A 21587-nucleotide genomic window follows, 5' to 3' on the forward strand; every position below is an offset into this window, starting at 1 on the left:
TTTAGCTGGCTCTGAATATGGTGTCTTTATCTATTACAAACATGGATTATAAAGAAGCCAGAGAAAAATGACTGTATAGACTTAAAATGTGTGCTCAAATGTCTAATGTTTTCTTGCTTTAAAATTTTAAAATCTTTGTGATATAGAAAAATCAATAAAACAAGAGAATTCTGTCAAGAAATTCAATTTGGAGAACACATACTTACAGACACATTTATTTTATTTTATAGTAAATAGATAAAATAGTAAGTGGACAGACTTCATCCTGGAAGTTGGTTTAAACATTTACATTTTAATAACTCAAATAGTTCATTATCAGCTTGTTTTTTTTTTATCAAGTCGTTGAAGTATAAGCAAAAAATGCACTCACATCATCTACAATGCCAAAGATTTGAAATGTCAAATATTTGAGTACAACAGTTCCAAATAACCAAATCATCCCTGAATAACCTACAAAAGAAAAATGAAACAAAACAAAAACAACTTGATATTTCCTATAACCATTCCATAGATGTAGCCTAGAAAGAAAAACATAAATGTTTTAATCAAGCATGAAGAAACCTCTATAACCAGAGAAAACGTAAAAATGCACCTTAAATTAATACAGAGTATTGCTCCAAAATTAAGAGACAGTAACTAAAAATAAAAATATACACACCTGATATTAATGTCACATTAATAGATTTTATAGGAGATTTATACAACAATTGTAGTTAAATTCCCCTTTCACTAATAGTTTCTCACCCATGCATGCACGGCCCCCAAAACATGGAGAAAAATAAATAAACCTGAATTCTTTAACTACCTACCCAATATTAATCTTCCCTGGCTTCATGAAAAGGTCAATTTGACACATTAAAATTGTGCCTTAATATGTGAAAAAGCTGTTCAACCCACTGCATTACACAGATCATTTCTTTAAAAGTAAAGCATAAAACCACTAGGATATTTTAAAGAAAAACTTACGCATGTGGCATCACCATGTGATAATTTCCATGTTCACTGATTTTGAGAAAAAGCCCTATTATATCCAAAGTAGATTAGGTCAGTTAGTGATTTTTGAAAGGTCGAAAACAGAATCACCATACATACATTTCTATGACTAATTAAACATATCTGATTTACCTAAGAATCAGGAGTTATATGATAATTCAGAGTTTTAGCCATCATCTAGGCCTAAGATTTACCTTAGGCTAATAATCATTAACTCTGAAAATAAAACTACAAGAGATTTTAATAGAGTAACAAAATGCTTCTCTGTCAAATCTGAAAGTCTTTCCAGGTACATATACTCCCAAAATATATAAACTATATGGATCAAAAGCTACTTCAAACTTGTCAAAAATATGATAGGTGATCAAAAGATCAATACTTGGATCCAAATTAAATATTTTCAGATGTTTCTGACTACCTGAGAACACAAGATGTGACATGAATCAGGTTTCAAAGTGGTAACTATAAATATGTGCAAATGTGTCTTTATACTTAAATATTCATAAACATTCTATATTGTTACCATTGACATCATTTATTTTTACGCACCAAAATAAATGAAAAATACATAAATATTCTTAATTCATATTTAAGACACACCTAGGTGGCAAGCTAGAGTCTAGGAGTAGCAGTGACCAGACACACTGTTTTCGCTCAATTGAACTGAAGACAAGTTTCCTACAAAATATACTTCAAGTAGATTTTATTCATATGAAACATTCAAGTCAATGGCTTCCCTATATACAGCTACTAAAAGCCACATACCTTCTCCTGGCTAACAGCAGTGCTTCCCCATGTAGGCATATAAAATACAGTCCAAGTACACTGTCAGATTTCCCAGTTCAGGACAGAGTTCACTGATTTCAAGAACTGTACTTATTAATCCTAAAGCACATAAGTCAGCTAAATATTATTTTCTGGTTGAAAACATGGTATCATCGCATAGTGTTAATGTCTGTGACTAAATGTATCCAAGTCACACAACTGAAAGAGGGTGGTGATACTTCTGTCAAAGATGTGTAACTTGAATGTGATCGTGTGAAAGTGTCACAAACACAAGCTGAGGGACATTCTACAAAATAAATGGCCTGTGATCTTCAAAAATGTCAAGGTTTTGAAAATCAAGGAAAGACTAAGTGCTTCCAGATTGAAGAAGAAAAAATAATGACAACAAGCAACATAATCTGATTCTGAACTGGTTCCTCTTGCTATAAAGGGCATTTTTGAGCCAATGAGTGAAATTTGAAGGTTTGAGGACTAGATGGTAGGATTACACTGATGTAAATTTCCTGATTTTGATGATTGTATTGCGGTTATTGTAGGAGAATATCCTTGTTTATAGGAAATATAAACTATTTAGGAGTGAGGAGACAACAGGTGAGCAACTTACTCTAAAATACTTCAGGAAAAAAAGCTCTTTGTATTATACTTGCAAATTTGTTATAAATGTAAGACACTTTTTCAAAAGAAAAAACAAAGAAAAATAAAAAAATTCCTCAATAAAGATGTGCAAAAAATATTCACAGCAACACTAGAAAGATTCTCTTTAAAACTGCAATGCTGATTTTCACTATTTATAAACAGTCCTTTCTAGAGGTCCTAGCCAAGACATTAAGTTGACCAAAGATTACCATTATTCAGAAATTAAATTAATCTCTAAAAATCCCAGAGAATCTACAGATAAATTTTTAGAATAAATGAGATTTTTTTTAATTATATACGTATACAAACAGAAGTTTCAGAAAATTTAGAATATTATTATTAGTAACATCTTTTCATCAAAAGACACTGTAAAGAAAGTGAAAACCAAGTCATAAACTGGGATAAGATATTTGTATTAACTGACTGAAGCATCAGTACCTAGACTATATGAAGAATTACAACTCATTTTTAAAAGGACAACAGATGAAAATAGGAAAAAGACATGAAAAAGCATGTCACAAAAAAGGAAATATGAAAGGCCCATGAATATTCCAAAATGTGCTCAGAATTACAAAAAAACAAGAGAAATGCAAATTAAGGTCACCAGATACCATTTTACACTTACCAGATTGATAAAATGAAAAAGGATATACAGTAGCATGAAGTATTATACATTGCTGTTTGAAGTGGATCTAGCATTTTGTAAAAACAATTTGGTATTAAATTATGATGCTGAACAATGCCAGAATTCATTACCCAGCAGGAAAATACCCCCAGAAAAACCCTTAATGTATAATCGCAGAAGAGATGTGTAGGAATCATGTCTGTTCCTTCTCTCTTCTAAGGCTGTCCACCTAGCTCCAGCTCCACAAGATTCCAACCTTTTTGCCTTTATAAAAAGCCTTTCCTATCATATTAAAGGGTTCTCCGGAGGAAGAAGAGGTAAACCTGCCATATTTAACAAAAGACTGTCTAAACTGAATTCTAAACTTTGCCAGGATTGACTTGCCCAACTGGGGAAGTCACTTTGTTGAGGTTTAGCAGGCCAACAATCTCGGGCGCCTGAGTTTACAGATCTGGCTTCTCCTGGGTCGGAAAACTGAATTCCACTCTTGGGACTGGGTCACCACATGGCAAACACCCAGAGCAGATTTTCCAAAACCACAGATGACCCCGCTGAACCTGTTAGAAACAGTTCGGGGACTAAGGGAACGCGGCCTGCATACCCTTCAAGACGGATTGGTTTCACACGCCCCATCAATTGGGCTGAAGTTCTACCTAACGTGTTTCATCAAATCTAAGATACCATCAGTTTTAAAATGCACTATTGTTTCCTTTTCCTGAGTCACCAGGAAAGAGAAAGTGCTGCCAATTCAACAAGAACACACCATTCATATGAGACTCAGCCCGATTTATTAGACAGTTAAAATGCAAAGAATATGCATATTAAAACCAGTGAAATATGGCGGTTCGTTAGTCATTTTTCTAACCTTGATGGTTTGGGGAGATGAGCTTCTGCGGCCGAATAGGCTCCTTTGGCCCCGGAATAGGTCGGGCGCTCTCCTCCGCTTCTCAGTGGTGAGAGCGAATGACGGACACCGGAAGCGGGTTCCTTCCTCCTCTCACGTCGCCGGAATAAGGTGTCGTTATCGCGAGAGTTCGGTACCCCCGGGAGATCCTGCCAGGGCCTGGTCGCGTTGAGACCGCAGAGGGAGTAGCGGCCTGGGGCACGCGTGGCAGCCGCGGTGTTCGCAGGATGGCGAGGGCGACCGTAGCTCTCAAAGCTCTGGAACGGGCGTCTTCCGTCCCTCGGGCGTCCCTCAGCTGGCGGGAGCGGGTCCCGGCGCGACCAGCGGCGCGGACGGTCCCCCAGCGGCGCGGATGGCGTTGGCCCGGTGGCCCTTCGTCGCGGGGGCGGGAATGCTCTCGCAGCCCCCGCCCGCGGATCCCGGGTAAAGTTTCTAATTGCATTATTTTATTTTCAGTCAGTGCAAATCAACTTGTAGGTATGTTGCCGTTCTAATAAATAATGCATTAAGATTTGAAAGAGATGGTATGTATTAAGAAAACTGTGAACACTCTCGTGTATTCCGGGTGATTGAAGGTACTTGTGTTGGTCTAGTGGATTGCTCGTTCATTTCTTCCTTATCGTTCTCATCGATTTACATACATTTTTCTAATTTGATAAAAATTTCCCAAAGGGGAGTTAGCCTTTATTTTGAAAGCATGGGAGGGTTATCAGGTCATAAAATATCTTACTTGAAACCTTAATATACATCATACAGAGTTCTATGTACTTTGAATGTACTAGCTCATTATTTCTCACAAAGTATTACATAGGAGGTAGTCATAATTATTGTTAACGGTGACAGAGGAGAAATCTTAGGCAAGGAGAGGATAACCATCATGATAAATTCTGACAATAAAAGTTGCCACTCAGAGTCATCCTCAGGGAGTCTCAGGATCAGGGGTTATAAGCTTAAGTAATAGGTAGGTCCCCTTACTGTACCCCAGGACTCAGACCTGTGCGTTATCCCACAACTTTCCAGCAGATTATCCTGCTTCAACTTTTGCAATGAAAAGGTTTTGGAATAGTACACCAACACTTAGTTCTCTTTTAACATTTGGGACTGGCATTTCATTTATCTCAGCTAATTACCATTTTGAAAGATACTAACATCCTGGTTCTATGAGGCATGGTCCTCATCATTTATTTGTTTTAGATCAGGTACGATGTTGCCAGGGAATGGGCCATCCAGAGCAGCTGCACCGTTCTGTGTTTCCAACAACAGTGAATAAGAGTACCTATTTGTCCACATCCTTTTCAGCACTTGTAGTTTTCTGTTTTTGTTTTTGTTATAAAGGCCATTGTAATAGGTGTGGAAAGTTATTTCATTGTGGCTTTGATTTGCATTTCCCTGACAGCTAGTGAAGTTGGGCATCTTTTCCTATGCTTTTTAGCCATTAGTATTTCCTCCTTGGAAAAGTGTTTATTCATGTCTTTTGCCCATTTTTAAATTGGGTTTGATGGTCCTTCTGTTGTTGAATTATAAGTTTTCTTTATATATTCCAGATTTAAACTCTTATCAGATATGTGGTTTCTGTATGTTTTCTCCCATTGAGTAGACTATCTTTTTACTTTTTTTATAAATTCTTACTTATTTTTGTTTTTTTAACAAATGCAATTTTGACACAAATTTCTATTTTATTAAGGGTTATTTTAAGTCATAAAAGGGTATTTAATATTGTCAAATGTCTTTTATTTTTCTATGGAGAAGATTATAATTTTTCTCCTCTGAATTATTAAAATGGTTAATTATATTAAAATGATTCCCATATAAATCACCCTAATGTTGATGGGATGAATCCCAATTGGTCATGTTATATTTTTCTTTTAATGTACTTACAAATATTATCTTCTAATAATTCTATATAAGTTTTAATTGAAATATATTTTGTTTTTCATGTGTGTTATTTTGGTCAGGTTTTAATATTAATATTATGCTGATGTCACATGCCCTGGAAAATTTTGCATATAATTGGAAGGTTTGGAACATTCACCTGTGAAACCATCTGGATTTGTCCATAATTTGAGGGTAAGTATAGCGAATTGTTCCTTGGGTAACATCCTCAAATTCTTCCATGGTTACGGATTTTTATTTCTCACGTCATTGAGTATGATGATATCTGTTGGTTTTTCAGAACTGCCCTTAAGCATGTTTGAGCAGGTTCCCTTCTGATCCTATTTTTTGTGTGTCTTTATCATGAAAGATTCTTAGATTTTTTTCCCAAATCCTTTTCTGTCGTTTGAGCTCATCTTGTTTTTCTTCTCCATCATTCCATTAATGTAGTATAATACATTGATTGGTTTTCTTATATTGTACCACCAGTGCATTCCTGGGGTAAGTCCTCTTTTGCCATGATGGAGCCTTTCAATATGCTGCTGAATTTGGATTTCCAGTATTTTTGTTAAAGATTTTTGCATTTGTATTCATAAGCAAAATTCGTCTCAAAGCTTCTTTTCCTGTGCTGTCTTTATCTGACTTGGTATCAGAGTAAAGCTAACCTCATGGAATAAGTTAGAGAATATTCTCTCCTCTTCAGATTTTTGGAAGAATTTGAGAAAGGTGTTGGTAATGGTGAATCTTTAGTAGAAATCACCACTGAAGCCATATGGTCTTGGACATTTGTTTTTGTTTACTGATTTGATCTCTTTACTTCATGTAAGTCTCTTGAGATTTTCTGTTTTTCTTGAGACACTTTGGGGTATTTGTGTATTTCTATAAATTTGTCTGTTTAGATTATCTAATTTGTTGGTGTACAGTTCTTCATAGTATTATTTTATAGTTCTCTATATTTCTGTAATATCAGTAATGTTACCAATTTGACTTCTGATTTTAGTTATATGTTTCAGACAGTAAAAAGGCTGCGCTTATTTCCCATAATACCCTCATGACTATTTAAGTTTGCTAAAGCTGCCAGAAATGCAATAACCAGAAATGGATTGCCTTTGTAAAGGCAATTTGTTAGGTATAAAGTTTACAGTTCTAAGGCCATAAAAGTGTCCAAACTAACGTGTCAACAAGAGGATACTTCACTGAAGAAAGGCAGATGGTATCTGGAACACCTCTGTCAGCTGGGAAGGCACGTGGCTGGCATCTGCTGGTCCTTTGCTCCTGGGTTGTATTGCTTTCAGCTTCTGATTCCAGTGGCTTTCTCCACAATGTCTCTGGGCTTTGGTCTTAGCTCCTCTCTCTCAGCTCCTGAGTCCTTGCTTGTTTTTCCCAGGGCTTCTCTCTCTGCATCTGGAGTTCCTTCTTAGCTTATCTGTGGCAAACTCTGGGCTTCATCTCTTAGCTTAGCATCTCCAAATATCCATCTGTTTGCATCTCCAAGCATCCAGGTCTGTGTCCACTCTGAGCTCTCTTGAGGAATCCAGTAAATTAATCAAGATGCACCCTGAATGGTTGGGGTCACATCTCCATGGAAAAAAACTAATTAAAGAATCCCACCCACAATAGGTCTGCCCCCACAAGAGTGGTTTAAAAACACAGTCTTTTATGAGGTATATAACAGAGTCAAACCAGCACAACTACCAAGTTCACAGTTGTTTCTGGTAACTCATCTCCTTATTTCTTCTCAGTATATTTTCAAAATATTCCCATTATATATACAATTATGTTTCCCCAATGAGTTCTGTAATCTATTACATTTGTTCATTTATCCATTCATTCAGCACAAATTATTGAGTATCTGCCATAGTGTAGGCATTGTGCTTGACCTTGGGGATATACTGGTTAGCAAAACAGTAATGATTCTGACAAAGACTTTTTCTTTCTCTTGACCAAGCTGCCAGCCTTACTCCTTTCCTGCCACTACCTGCTCCCTCCCCGTTCCTGACTACCTTGAAACCAGTCTTGCCCATGTGGGACTGTAGTGAAAAGCAACCCAGATAGCTGAGAAAGAGAAAAAGGAAAAAAAACATGTCAGATACTAAGTATTCTAAATATCAAACTCTCCCCCACCTTCCCCTCCCTTCTCCCCCTCACCATGGCTACCCAGGCACATGACAGGCTCCTGCATGGGTAGCTTCTTATCACCCTTCTCTTTCCTTCCCGTTATGTTCTAGGACTGTTTTGTTTTCTTCCAAAAAAAAAGGTTGTTTGAATATATTGAAAAATGATCTGTAATATATTCTATGATATCTGAATCTTGTCCTTGGTTTATGATGACCGTATTTTTAGAGAGTCACCACAGGACCCTGCTAAACCTGAACGACCTCAACAAGCCCCAATCCTAGTGTAATGTAAAATAATTATATGCAGATGCATTGGTACTCAAATTTAAAATATGTAGCATAGATTTTATTTGATATTATGTATGATCAGATTATTTTCTATATCATAAATACTACTAAAAACAATAGGACTAGTTAGCAGAAAGAATTAATAGTAATTTAAAGTAGGAATGATTAAAGAAAAGGTATGTGTTAGGACAAATATAACAATGTGTTATAATGTATTTTTATCAAAGAATATTTTCGGAGTTACAGAAAAAATATATAGATAGTACAGAGATTTATCATGTAAAGAAGTTCTAGTTTCCTCTCATCATTATTTATCAGCATTGTAATTTTGTTACAATTAATATCAATATACGTAATTATTAACCACAGTCCATTGTTTCTCCAGATTTCCTTAGTTTTATCTTTTTCTTTTCCACATCCCATTCCAGGATACCACATTGCATTTAGTCCCCATGTCCACTTAGGCTCGCCTTGTCTGTGTGATTTTCTCAGACATTCTTTGTTTTTATAACATCCTTGAAAATACTCAGAAGTACATGTCAGCAGTTTTGTGGAATGTGCCCCAACTGAGATTTACCTAATGCTTCTCCATGATTAAGCTGTGATACTTCTTTGGGAAGAAGACCACAGAAAGTGCCACCCTCATTACTCTATATCAAGGGCACAAACTCTTGTTCTGATTTATCATTGTTGATGTTTTCCTTCTTCAGCACCCATTTGAGGTATTATTTGTCAAGTTTCTCCACTGTAAAGTTACTCTTTTCCCCCTGCCCAAATTATGCACTTTTTGGAAGGAAGTCACTATACACAGCCCAGCCCACCCTTTAAGGAGTGGAGAATTTAGTTCACAATCCTTGGTTGGATAAGTATCTATATCAATAAATTGGAATTTTGGGGATGGGATAATTCCAGTCTTCCCCATTTATTCATCAGTTTAATCATTTGTATCATCCTGGGCTTTGTATATTCATCTTTCGGTTATAATGCAATTCCAAGGAATTTATTTTGTTGGTCAAATTATTCCATATTGGGTCATTGGGAGCTCTTTCAGTTGGCTACCGTTTTACACATTATTTGCAAGTGTGTATATTTGTGTTTTGTCATTACTGCTTCTTAATTCCTTACTTTTGGACACTAGAAGACTGCCTTTTATATTTCCTCCCCAGAATTAGATTCAGCCTTTTCTGGAGGAAGAACTGGCTCTTTTTATTGGAGAATAGCATAAAAAACCTGGGTCTAGTAGCTTAAGAGGACTGTCCCTCATCTCCACCCTCTCAGCTAACAGTGTCAGGAAACTTAGTGGCTATCCTAAGCTGTATATATACACCTAACTTCCATAAATATTTCTATATGGAATAATCTGTATTAAACTAATCATGAGGTCATACCTATATCTCAAACTCTAATCCATCACCAAATGGATCTTCTAGCTTTCTCCTATGACTTACCATTAATCTTACACTCCAACCGTGAGAAACCTGTCTCCCACCATCTGCCGTCTATTGATTTTTGTTCACTTTGAACAAGTACCCTGGTGGCAGTGACTTTATTAGAGACCAGTGCTTACACGCAGTTCCTTTTGTCCATAGTCTTACAGATTTCCCTTCATAAATGTATAATTCAGTTCAATTCTTAACTCACATTTGAATTTCATCTTCTAAATTCATTTTTAAAACTTCGTGTACATTAAGAATTACTCTTTGTTCTGTAAAGTTCTGTGGATTTGGGGAATTCACAGTGGCAGGTATCCACCATTAAATATCCTACAGAATCCTTCACCTGTGCAGTCCTCTGCCCTACCACCATGAATCCTTGGCAGTAACCAATCTGTTTACCATCTCTGTAATTTTTTTCCTTTTTCATGGTATAATAGATGTTCCCTTGTCATATAGTTTGTAGATTTTCCAACTGGCTTCTTTCCCTTGCTATTGTGCATTTGAGATACATCCATGACTTTATGTGGCAGGATAGAGCTTTTGTTTTTATTCCTGAGTAGAACCACAGGGCATGGTTTTATCACAGTTTGGTTATCCGTTCACCTAGTGGAGAACATTGTGGTTTCTTCTAGTTTCTAGTCATAACGAAAACTTGCTATAACTGTGTATATGCTTTTTTTTATATGGACATTCACTGTCAAGCATAGTTGGGAAAATACCCAGGAGTGCGATTGATGAGTCATATGCTGAGATGTGTTACTTTGTAAGAAATGCCAAAAGGTCTTCCAGAGTGGCTTTACTATCACGCATCCCGCTTCCCCCAGCAATGAACGAGAGTTCCTGTTCCACAAAGCCACTACGAATTGTTACTGTCTTTTTTTTTTTTTAATTATCCATTCCAAAGGGTATGTAGTGTTTTTCATTGTGGTTTTAAGTTGCTCTCCCATAATGACAGTTGATGTTGAGTAGCTTTATCTGTGCTTATTTACCAAGTGTATACCTAATTTGGTGAGGTATCTATTCAGTCCTTTACCCATCTTTTAATTTGGTGGTTAGTTTTCTTATTGTCAAGCTGTAGGTCATTTGTATATTTTGGTACAATTCATTTTTAGATAAATGTGTTTTGCAAAGATTTCTCCTACTGCATGGCTGATCTTTTCATTTTGTTAGCAGTGTCTTCCACATTGCAGGATTTAAAAAAATTTAGTAAAGTTAGATTAACTTCTTTTTCCTTTCATAACTCTTTCTTTAGATGCTACATATAAAAACTCATTAGCATGTCTATTGTCATGTAGATTTTCTCTTTTATTAGCTTCTAAAATTTTTATAATTTTTCATCTTATGCAGAAGCTTGAAAATTATTCTAAGTGAATATTTGCATAAGATATACAGTTTGTCTTTTAAATTTTTTTTTCCTATATAGCTCTTCAGTTTTTCCATCACCATTTATTGAAAGGACTGTACTCAGTTGAGTATATTTTCAAGGGTCTGCATGTACTTTCCATTTTTCTGTGTGCCACGATCACACATTTTTAAGGTACCTTTAAGGTATTTAATGAACTTTTATGATAAGTTATCTGTATGCTCTTCTAGGATGAGAAACAGTTTGTGAATGTCTACAAAATATCTTGCTGGGAATTTGACTGAGATTGCATTGACTCCAGCGAACTCATTGGGAACAACTGACTCTTAATTAAACACTCAGTCTACTGACCACGAAAAAAAGTATTACTCCACTTATTTAGACGTCCTGTTCTTTCTTTCATGTTTTTCACAGTTTATATGGTGAAGAATTTACATATATTTTTGGTTTAAAACAAACGAGTTCATTCTGTGTGTTTATTATTATGAATGCATTTGTTTGTTTTTTACTTTATTTTTTGTTCATTGCTAGGAATTGGAAATCAGTTGACTCTTTTTTCAATTCATTTTTTGAGATATATTCACATGCCCTACAATCATCCACAGGGTACAGTCAGTTGTTCACAGTACCATCATATAGTTATGCATTTATCACCAAAATAAATTTTTGAGCGTTTTCATTACTCCAGAAAAAATTAAAAATAAGAATAAAAATAAAAGTAAAGAAGAACACTCAAAGTATCCCATCCCTCTAGCCCCTTATTGTTCATTTAATTTTGTTCCATTTTTCTACTCATCTGTCCATACACTAGATAAAGAGAGTGTGAGCCACAAGGTTTTCACAGTCACAGGCACACCATGTTAGCTACATAGTGTCCTACAGTAATCTTCAAGAATCAAGGCTACTGGGTTGCAGTTCAACAGTTTGTTATTTCCTTTAGCTATTCCAATACACTGAAACCTAAAAAGTGATATCTATGTAACACATAAGAATAACCTCCAGAGTGACCTATGACTCCATTTGAAATCTCTCAGCAACTGATACTTTATTTTGTTTCAAATATCTTCTCCCTTTTGTCAGGAATCCTGTCTCAATCCCATGGTGCCGTGTCCGGGCTCACCCTGGGAGTTATGTCCCACATTGCCAGGGAGATTTATGCCCCTGGGAGTCATGTCCCATAGAGGGGCAGGGCAGTGAGTTTACCTGCTGAGTGGGCTTAGAGTTAGAAAGGCCCCATCTGAGCAACAAAAGAGGTTCTCTGGGGGAGACACTTAGGCAAAATGCTAAATAGGCTTAGCCTCTCCTTTGCAGTAACAAGCTTCCTAAGGGCAAGCCCCAAGATCGAGGATTTGGCCTTCTAAATTGGTAGTCCCCATAGCTTGTGAGAATATAAATAATTCTCCAGGTGATGAAGCTTGATATTTCTGCCTTTTTTCCCAGACCTTCAGGGGGACTTTGCAAATACATTTTTTTCTGTGCCCAAATTACTTTGAGATGTATTGGAGTTTCACACTAACCTGTAAAAAAAAAAAAAAACAGATCTCACCCCGTATTCAAAGTTCCATGTAATTATGGTGTTTGTATAAACTGACCATATAAGTTTCATTATTTAGTGTGGTACAGAAAATATAGATTTTGCACCAAATAAACATCTCTTCCTTTGGTCTCACAGAAGTTGAAGTTTGAAAACATAGTCAATATCATTCATTTCCCTTTATTCTGATTTGCCTTATTCCTAACCAGGTCCACATCATTCAGCTCTCTAATTGAAGTCTGAACTCTTTTTCAGCTTTTTTAACAGTTGCTGTAAGGGGTAATATCGACATTCATAGCTGTGAACTCTAGCTCTGAGTCACAGGTATCATACAGATACCCAAGAGTTTCGGAGACTGACCAGGTTATACACAAAGAGCTCAGCATCTCAGGATTTAGAGATAACCATTACAACTCAGGAATAGATGCGACTGCTGTAAGAGCTTACGACATAGGGACCTGTAATAAGCCTTCCCCAGATAACCTGTGCTCTAAGATTCAATTCTCCGAGTTTGCACATTATTGGTAGTCTATAGTAGTGAGGCATTATAATGTTTGTCTTTTTGTTTCTGGTTTATTTCACTCAAAATGCTGTCGTCAAGATCTGTTTACCTAGTTGCATGCCTCACAATGTCATTCCTTCTTGCAAACACTCAGTATTGTTTGCATACACCACAGTTCACCATACTGTTTATCCATCGAGGTACCCTTAGGCCACCTTCATCCGTTACAAATTGTGAATACTGCCTCCACAAACACCAGTGTGCAGATGTCCATCTGTATCCCTGCTCTCAGTTCTTCCAAGTATGTACCAATAATGAGGTTGAAGGATCTTATGGCAACTGCATACTTAGCTTCTTGTGGAAACACCACACTCCAGATGGGCTGCACCATTTTATTTCCCCACCAACAGTGAATAGGTACATCCCTTTCTCCACATTTTCTCCAGTACTTGTATCCCTCTGTTTTTCCCCTACAATTTTATAGAGATATATTCACATAAAATACAGTCATCCACAGTGTACAATCTGTGTTTCACGGTATTATTAATAACTACAATTAGCCCTTGAACACTTTTGTTACTTCACAAAAATTAAAATAAGAATAATAAAACAGAAGAAATATAATTAAAATAAAAGACAGTAAAAAGATCAGGAAACAACTCAGCCACCAAGAATCCCATACCCCTCCCTTATATTCCCCTCTTATAGCCAGTCAGCTTTGGTATATTCCCTCTGTTATGATTAGTGGAAGGATATTACAATGTAACTGTTAACTATAGCCTCTAGTTTTTTATTGATTGTATTTTTTCCCCAATACCATCCCATTTTCAACACCTTGCAAAGTTGATTCATTTGTTCTCACACATGATTAAATTTGTACATTTAATCTACATCATTGACCATTCTAGGTTTCACTGAGTTATACAGTCCCACTCTTTTTCTTCTGTCTTTCATTCTGGTGTCATACATGTCCTTAGCCTTCCTCTTTCATCTTTACTCACAGTCATTTTGTTCAGTTTACTTACAATATTGTGCTACCATCACACAGTATTGTGCTTTCCATTTCTACATATATACAGTCAATCCTGTTGAACATTATATACTCTTTCAGCATCACATGCCCAATCTCTACCCTGTTTCTATCTCTTGGTAACCTGTGTTCTCTGCTTTAACTCTCAACATTTGCTCATTAATGTTAGTTCATATTAGTGATCCCATACAGTATTTATCTTTTTGTTTCTGGCTAACTTTGCTCAACATAATGTTCTCAAGGTTTATCCATGTTGTTATATGCTACGTGAATTTTTTGTCTTAGAACTGCATAATATTCCATTGTTATATATATACCACAGTTTCTTTATCCACTCATCCATTCATGGACACTTGGGCTGTTTCTCTCTTTTCGCAATCATAAATAATGTCACTATAAACATCAGTTTACAAATATCTGTTTGTGTCTCAGCTTTCAGATCTTCTAAGTATACACCTAGTAATGGAAGTGCTGGATCATATGGCAACTCTATACTTAGCTCTCTGTGGAACCACCACACTGTCTTCCAGAATGGCTGTACCATTCTACGTTACCAACAATGACTAAGTGTGCCAGTTTCTCCATGTCCTCTCCAGCACTTGTAATTTTGTGTTGTTGTTTTTTTTTATAATGGCCATTTTAATATGTGTGAGATGATATCTCATTGTGGTTTTGATTTGGATTTCCCTAATAGCCAGTGAGTTGATGATCTTTTCATACGTTCCTGAGCCATTTATATTTACTCTTCAGAAAAGTAACTGTCCATGACTTTTGCCTATTTTTTAATTGGGTTGTCTTTTTGTTGTTGAGTTGTAGGATCTCCTAATATATTCTGCATATTAGACTCTTATCTGATATGTGGTTTCCAAATATTGTCTCCCATTGTTTAGGCTGCGTTTTTACTTTTCTCACACAGTCCTTTCATGTACTGAAGTGTTTAATTTATAGAGATCCCATTTATCTATTCGTTCTTTCATTGCTCGCACTTTGTGCACAAGGTCTAGAAAACTACCTCCTATCACATGATCTTTAAGATATTTCCTTACATTTTATTCAAAAAAATGTTATGCTTTTTTTCTCTAATGATTAGGTCTTACATCTGTTTCAAGTTAATTTTTGTATAAGATTGAGATAGGAGTCTTCTTTCATTCTTCTGGATATGGATAACCAGTTCTTAAAATGCCATTTTTGAAAAGGGTACTGTGTCCCAGTTGCATTGGCTTGGCTGCGTTATCAAAGATCAGTTGTCCATAGATGAGAGGGTCTATTTCTGAACATTCAGTTTGGTTCCATTATTCGGCATATCTAGTTTTATGGCAATACCATGCTGTTTTGACCACTGTAGCTTTGTAATACTCTTTAAAGTCAGGTAGTGTGAGACATCCCACTTCATTCCTGTTTCTCAAGATAATTTTGGCTATTTGGGGCACTCTTCCCTTCCAAATAAATTTAGTTACTGGTTTTTCTATTTCTGCAAAGTAAGTTGTTGGCAGAATTTTGGTAGAATTCACATGTTATCTGTCTTTAATCTTCCAATCCATGAATGTGCTATGTTCTTCCATTTTTTTAGGTCATATTTGTTTTTTGTTTTTTTTTAGCAATTTCTTGTAGTTTTCTCTGTATAGGTTACGTTTATTCCTAAATACTTTGTTGTTTTGGTTGCTGTTGTAAATGGAATTTTTTTTTCTTAATTTCCTCCTCAAGTTGCTCATTTTTGCTGTATAGGAACACTACTGATTTTTGCCTGTTGATCTTGTACCCTGCCACTTTGCTGTATTCATTTCTTAGCTCTAGTAGCTTTGCTGTAGATTTTTTCCAGATTTTCTACATATAGGATCCCAGCATCTTCAAGCAGTGAAAGTGTTACTACTTCCTTTCCAGTTTGAATGCCTTTTATTTCTTTTTCTTGCCTAATTGCTCTAGCTAGACATTCCAGCACAGTGTTGAAAGTGTGACAGTGGGCCTCCTCATCTTGTTATTGATCTTAGAGGGAAAGCTTTCAGTTTTTCCCCATTGAGTATGATGTTAGCTGGGGTTTTCCATATATTGCCTTTATCATATTGAGAAAGGTCTCTTCTATTCCTATCCTTTTGAGTGTTTTCATCAAGGAAGGATGTTGAATTTTGTCAAATGCATTTTCTGCATTGCGGTCGCGTTTACTGCTTCAGAGGGGCGGCCGGTTGCTGAACCCTCGGCTCTTGGACTTGCTCGGAGGGTACCGGCGGCGGGGGCTCTTTCCCGGAGGCGAGGGCGAGGCGGGGGACTTGGCCAGGTCCCCGGCGGTGGCGTGCAAGGTGTGGAGGGCGGCGCGAGGAAACAGGTGGGACGCTTTTCTCAGGAGGGTAAAACCAAGAGCCTTTAATCAGGGGTGAGCACAAGTTATATAGGCTGGCATAGAGGGTGGGGGTTGTTTGAAAAAGGGGTGGGAGTTGCTCTGGCAACGGTGCATGCGCACTGGCGGTGGCGGGAGTTGCTCTGGCAACGGGGGTGGCGGGCAAGATAAGGGGGGCGGTTTTCTCTGGCAAGCTTCCCTTAACGATTGTATTTTGGGTGAGGAAATGGGGCCTGCATCTGGCCTCACTTTCTCAGGCCCGGGGGGCTGTGGAGGGCGCTACCGCCCGTGCCCACCACCCTCCCCAGGGGCGGATCCGGTCCCCCGGCCCAGGCCCGCCAAGTTGAAGCACGTAATCAGTATCCCGCACTGCATCGATTGAAATGATTGTGTGGTTTTTCAGCTTTCATTTATTGATGTGGTATATTACATTAATTCATTGTCTTGTGTTAAACCAGCCATGCATATCTGGAATAAATCCCACTTGGTCATGGTGTATAATTCTTTTAATGTGCTGCTGGATTTGATTTACGAGTATTTTGTTGAGGATTTTTACATCTATATTCATTAAAGAGATTGCTCTATAATTTACTTTTTTTTATGTCTGTCTGACTTGGGTATTAGGGTGATGTTGGCTTCATAGAATGAGTTGGGTAACTTTCCCTTCTCTTCAATTTTTTTTGGAAGAGTTTGAGGAGGATTGGTACTGATTCTTTCTTGAATGTTTGATTGAATTCACATTTGAGTTCCCGGACTTGTGTTTTATGGGGGCTTTTTATTACTGACTCAGTCTCTTTACTTGTGATTGGTTTGTAGAGGTTGTCTATTTCTTCTTGACTCAGATGTTGTTCATGCTTTTCTAGGGTGTTGTCCATTTTGCCTAAGTTGTCTAGTTTATTAGCATTAGTTGTTCCTGATATCCTCATTATCTCTTTTATTTCTGTGTGGTCAGTAGTTCTTTCCCATTTCTGATTTTATTTATTTGCATATGGTCTTTTTTGTTGTTGTTGTTAGCGTTGCTAAGGGACCATAGATTTTACTGATTTTCTCAAAGAACCTACTTATGAGTTTTGTTGATTCTCTATTGATTTCATGTTTTCCATTTCTTTTATTTCTGCTCTAGTCTTATTTCTTTCCTTCTGTTTGTGTTGGGGTTAGATTGGTATTCTTCTCTCTTTTCTCCAGGTAAACAGTTAATTCCTCAATTTTTCTCCTCTCCTTTTTCTTCTCTTTTAATAAAGGCATTTAAGGCAATAAATTCCCTCTCACCACTGCTTTTGCTGCACCCCATATATTTTGATATGTTGTTTTCATTTTCATTTGCGTCAAGATATTTACTAGTTTCTCTTGTAATTTCTTCCTTTAGCCACTGGTTGTTTAAGAGTGTGTTTGTTAGCCTCCATATATTTGTGAATTTTCCCACCTTCTGCCTGTTACTGATTTCCAACTACATTCGATTATGTTTTGAGGAAGTGCTTTGTATAATATCAATATGCTTAAATTTCTTGAGAGTTTGTTTGTGACCCAAGATCTGTTCTGTCCTTGCGAATGATACATAAGCATTTGAGAAAAATGTGTATCCTGCTATTGAGGGATGTAATGTTCTATAAATGTCTGAGAAGTCTAGTTCATATATCCTGCAATTCAACATTTCTTTCCTTACTGATCCTGTTTATTATAAATGATCTATCCAAAATTGAAGGCCCCTGGCAATTTCTCCCAGAGGTTTGAGATTCAGGTATGTGCTTTGCCCATGATACGTGGAAATGAATGAAATTTTAAGCACCTTGATATCTGATACTCAGTTTTGATAATCATGTGACTTCATTATTTCATTTTGAGGATTATATGCTATTAATGATGCCAGTTGTTTCTGCTCTGGCTTCTGGAAAGACATAGCCAAGAGCTTGCTAATTTTAAGGTTTTGTTTCTGTAGAAAGCCACTGACAGGTTTTGAAGTCATGGTTTCTTGTTTGCTATGGCTTTTTTTTTTGTTAACTTTATTTATCAAAAAATTAAAAAACAAATGATAAAAAAACATTTTAAGCAAAACCAAAACAAAGGAATAAGAAAAACAAATAACCTAAAATAGCTACATTGCTTCCAACATGTCCCTACCTTACTCCAAGAAAATTAATAAACCATAACTGAACGAAGGAATGAGAAAAACAAGATAACCTAAAATAATTACATTGCTTCCAACATGTTCATTTTACCATTCCTGATACTCTTCATTTCTACACTCTTCTCCAAACCTCTCTCTTCTGTCTTTTCCTATCAGCCTGTAGCAATCCCTTTAATATTTCTTCTAGAGCAGGTCTCTTATTCACGAACTTTCAGTGTCTGTTTATCTGAAAATATTTTAATCTCTCCTTCATTTTTGATGGGCAGTGTTGCTAGATATACAATTCTTGTTTTGGCAGTTTTTGTCTTTCAGTATCTTAATAATATCAAACCACTGTCTTCTTGCCTGCATGGTTTCTACAGAGAAATGTATACATAGTCTTATTGAGCTTCCCTTTTATGTGATGGATCACTTTTCCTGCTTTCAGAATTCTCTTTGTTTTTGACATTGGACAACCTGATAAGTGAGTATACTGGAGTAGATCTTCTTGGATCTATTCTGTTTGAGGTATGCTACCATTCTTGAATCTGTGATTTTATGTCTTTCATAAGAGTTGGAAAATTTTCAGTGGTTATTTCTTTTATGATTCTTTCTGCCCCTTTTCCCTTCTCCTCTCCTTCTGGGACACCCATAACATGTATATTCATGTGCCTCCTGTTGTCATTCACTTTCCTAAAACCCTGCTCATATTTTTCCATTCTTTTCCCCATCTGTTCTTTTATTTGTATGATTTCAGTTGCTTTACCTTCTTGTTCATGGAGCCTGTCTTCTGCCTTTTCAAATCTACCATTATATGTCTCCATTGTGTTTTTCATATCTACTATTGTGCCTTTCTTTCCCATAAGTTCTGCCATTTGTTTTTTCAAGCTTATTTATTCTTCTTTATTTTCATCCAGTGTCATCTTTATATCCTTCATCTCTTTTGCCACATTTTCCTTTAGCTTGTTTATTTGTTTGAACATCTTTGATTAGTTGTTTCAATTCCTGTATCTCAGGTGAAGTGTTAGTTTATTCCTTTGGCTAGCCCATATTATCATGTTTCCTTGTATGGCTCATGATTTTTAGCTGTCTAGGCATCTGATTTTCTTGATTAGTTTATTCTGGAGCTCATTTTCATTTTTTTCCTAGGGTTTTCTTGTTGGTTATCTTTGTTCTCTATCTGTTCTTTGGCATTTGGTTCAACTTATTCTAGATCTCTAACATAGCTCTGTTTCATTGATCAAAATTTTTCAGCTCTTGTTTTTCTGGTTTTTGCCCTGCCTCTGTGTAACCTTTTGGTGAGGGTGCCTCCCTGAGTTCATATTAAATACAGTCGCTACTTCTGCCCAGACTAGGAGGAACTGCCAGATTGTGAAGTCCCTTGTAGTTGTTACGTGAGACTCGTTCAGGAGATAGCTGCAGTGCCTGTGTCTTGCTTGTGAAAAGATGGAAGAAACTGGCAGCAGGATCAAAAAAAAAAACTGGAATTATGTGGTAGATGCAAGGGCAGGACCCAGTCTAAAGACTACATTGAAACCAAAGGAAGTGAAAACTCTGTCTGGAAACAGAATAAAAAGCAACCAGAACAGTAAACTACAGAAAGAATGTAAACGTCACAATTCTGATGCTCACAGTACCACTTCAAGGGCCTCCCCAGCCCAGTCTCCTCGTTACAGTAACCGGTCAGATGATGGCTCAGATGCCGAGATGGCTTCTGGCTCTAACAGAACACCAGTCTGTTCTTTTTTAGATCTCACATCCTGGAAAAGACAGAAAATATATTGTGGGATTATCTATAACAGCCGTTTTGGGGAAGTCCTCATTGACACACATCTATTCAAGCCTTTTGCAGCAATAAGAAAACAACTGCTGAGAAGCCGGAGGAGCAGGGGCCAGAGCCCCTACCCATCTCCACTCAGGAGTGCTGACTGAGGTTTATGTAGAAGGGAAACAAAAAAAAATTTTTTTTGAAAGACAACAAAGTGACCCTATTTTTAACTTGGATACTTGCTGTTCTGCCAAAAGACAATTTTTAGAATGGTTTTGAATAGGTTATTTTCCCCCTAGTTTCACAAACTCTGAAGCCAGAGTCTAGCTCACTAAAAGAAAAAGAGAAGTGTATATAATATTTAATTTAAGATGCTGAGTATTTCATAGGAAAGCTGAATGCTGCTGTAAAGTGCTCTTTAAGTCTTTTTTAAATCCCCTTCTCATGAATGTAATTAGGGGAATTTCAAGGGTCAGAGATGGGATTTGCTGTATGATAAACCATATGTAGTTTTAGTCTTTTCTATATTGAGAAGTAGTGGTTGGGGCATGTTTTAAGATGGCTGGCTACACTTGTTTTCCCTCATGATAGTAAATTTGTTATAATTCAATAATATAGACTTGCCCCTAGAGGTATTTGTTTATAATTTTGAAATATTAAGGTCTTGCCAAGGTTCTGATGATTCAGACCTGTACTACTGAAATATTAAGCAGGACAGACTAAGCTTTCTGGTGCATATACCTTGAAAGAAAAAGTAATTACTAAATATACAGGGAGGTAATTTGACTGTATATGTTGCATTCTGTGTCATCTCCCTTCATATTAATATTTGCTAAAGATTTTAATTTATAGGAAACTTCTAAAGCAGAATCAAAGCTTCTCTTGGGGAATTAGCAAGGCTTCAGGATAAGCAATCTTGTATGAATAGTACCAAAGCATTACCACACAGTAGAGAACACACACTATTAAAATTGTCTGAAAAATAAAGTGTGCAAGTCTTCAAGATGGCACAAAACAAAGGTTAATGCTTCCTGGGGCACATTTCTTAGAGGGCTTGCCTAGTCTGTATGTAATTGACTTTTGTTTGTGTTATAGGACTGTTTGGTGACTTCATTGAAGATCTGCACAATTCAGTTTTAGCTCTGGATTACTTCAGTTGAGCATTGTGAAGGTTTTATCTGTGTCGAGTGGGTGTTAGACTTGTTTTAACCTATTGGGTTTTTTTTTTTTTTTTTCTTTTCAATATTTAAAGTAAAATTCCACTAGAAGAAAAGAGGTGTGTGTTAATGCTGAGTGG

The 21587-nt window shown here is 36.7% G+C and overlaps 1 protein-coding gene and 1 pseudogene across 9 annotated transcripts in view; one reads left to right on the top strand and one right to left on the bottom strand.

Annotated features, from left to right (window-relative positions):
* Positions 1 to 4014, bottom strand: part of ZNF595 (zinc finger protein 595) — a 28380-nt gene extending 24366 nt beyond the window's left edge. For 4 of the 9 annotated variants that reach the window (XM_037829166.1, XM_037829165.1, XM_037829168.1 and 1 more), the window contains exons 1-2: positions 3906 to 4014; positions 371 to 450 (exon numbers count right to left, since the gene is read on the bottom strand). The gene's annotated coding sequence lies outside the window, so the exon portion shown is untranslated. Of the gene's footprint in view, positions 1 to 370; positions 519 to 966; positions 1022 to 3905 lie in introns of all 9 variants that reach the window. The other 5 variants (XM_037829160.1, XM_037829161.1, XM_037829162.1 and 2 more) reach the window with 5 other exon arrangements.
* Positions 4015 to 8382: 4368 nt separating this feature from the next.
* LOC119529113 lies at positions 8383 to 21493 on the top strand (annotated as a pseudogene).
* Positions 21494 to 21587: the final 94 nt, after the last annotated feature.

Source organism: Choloepus didactylus, chromosome 3 (assembly GCF_015220235.1).
Source record: "Choloepus didactylus isolate mChoDid1 chromosome 3, mChoDid1.pri, whole genome shotgun sequence".
Lineage (NCBI taxonomy): Eukaryota > Metazoa > Chordata > Mammalia > Pilosa > Megalonychidae > Choloepus > Choloepus didactylus.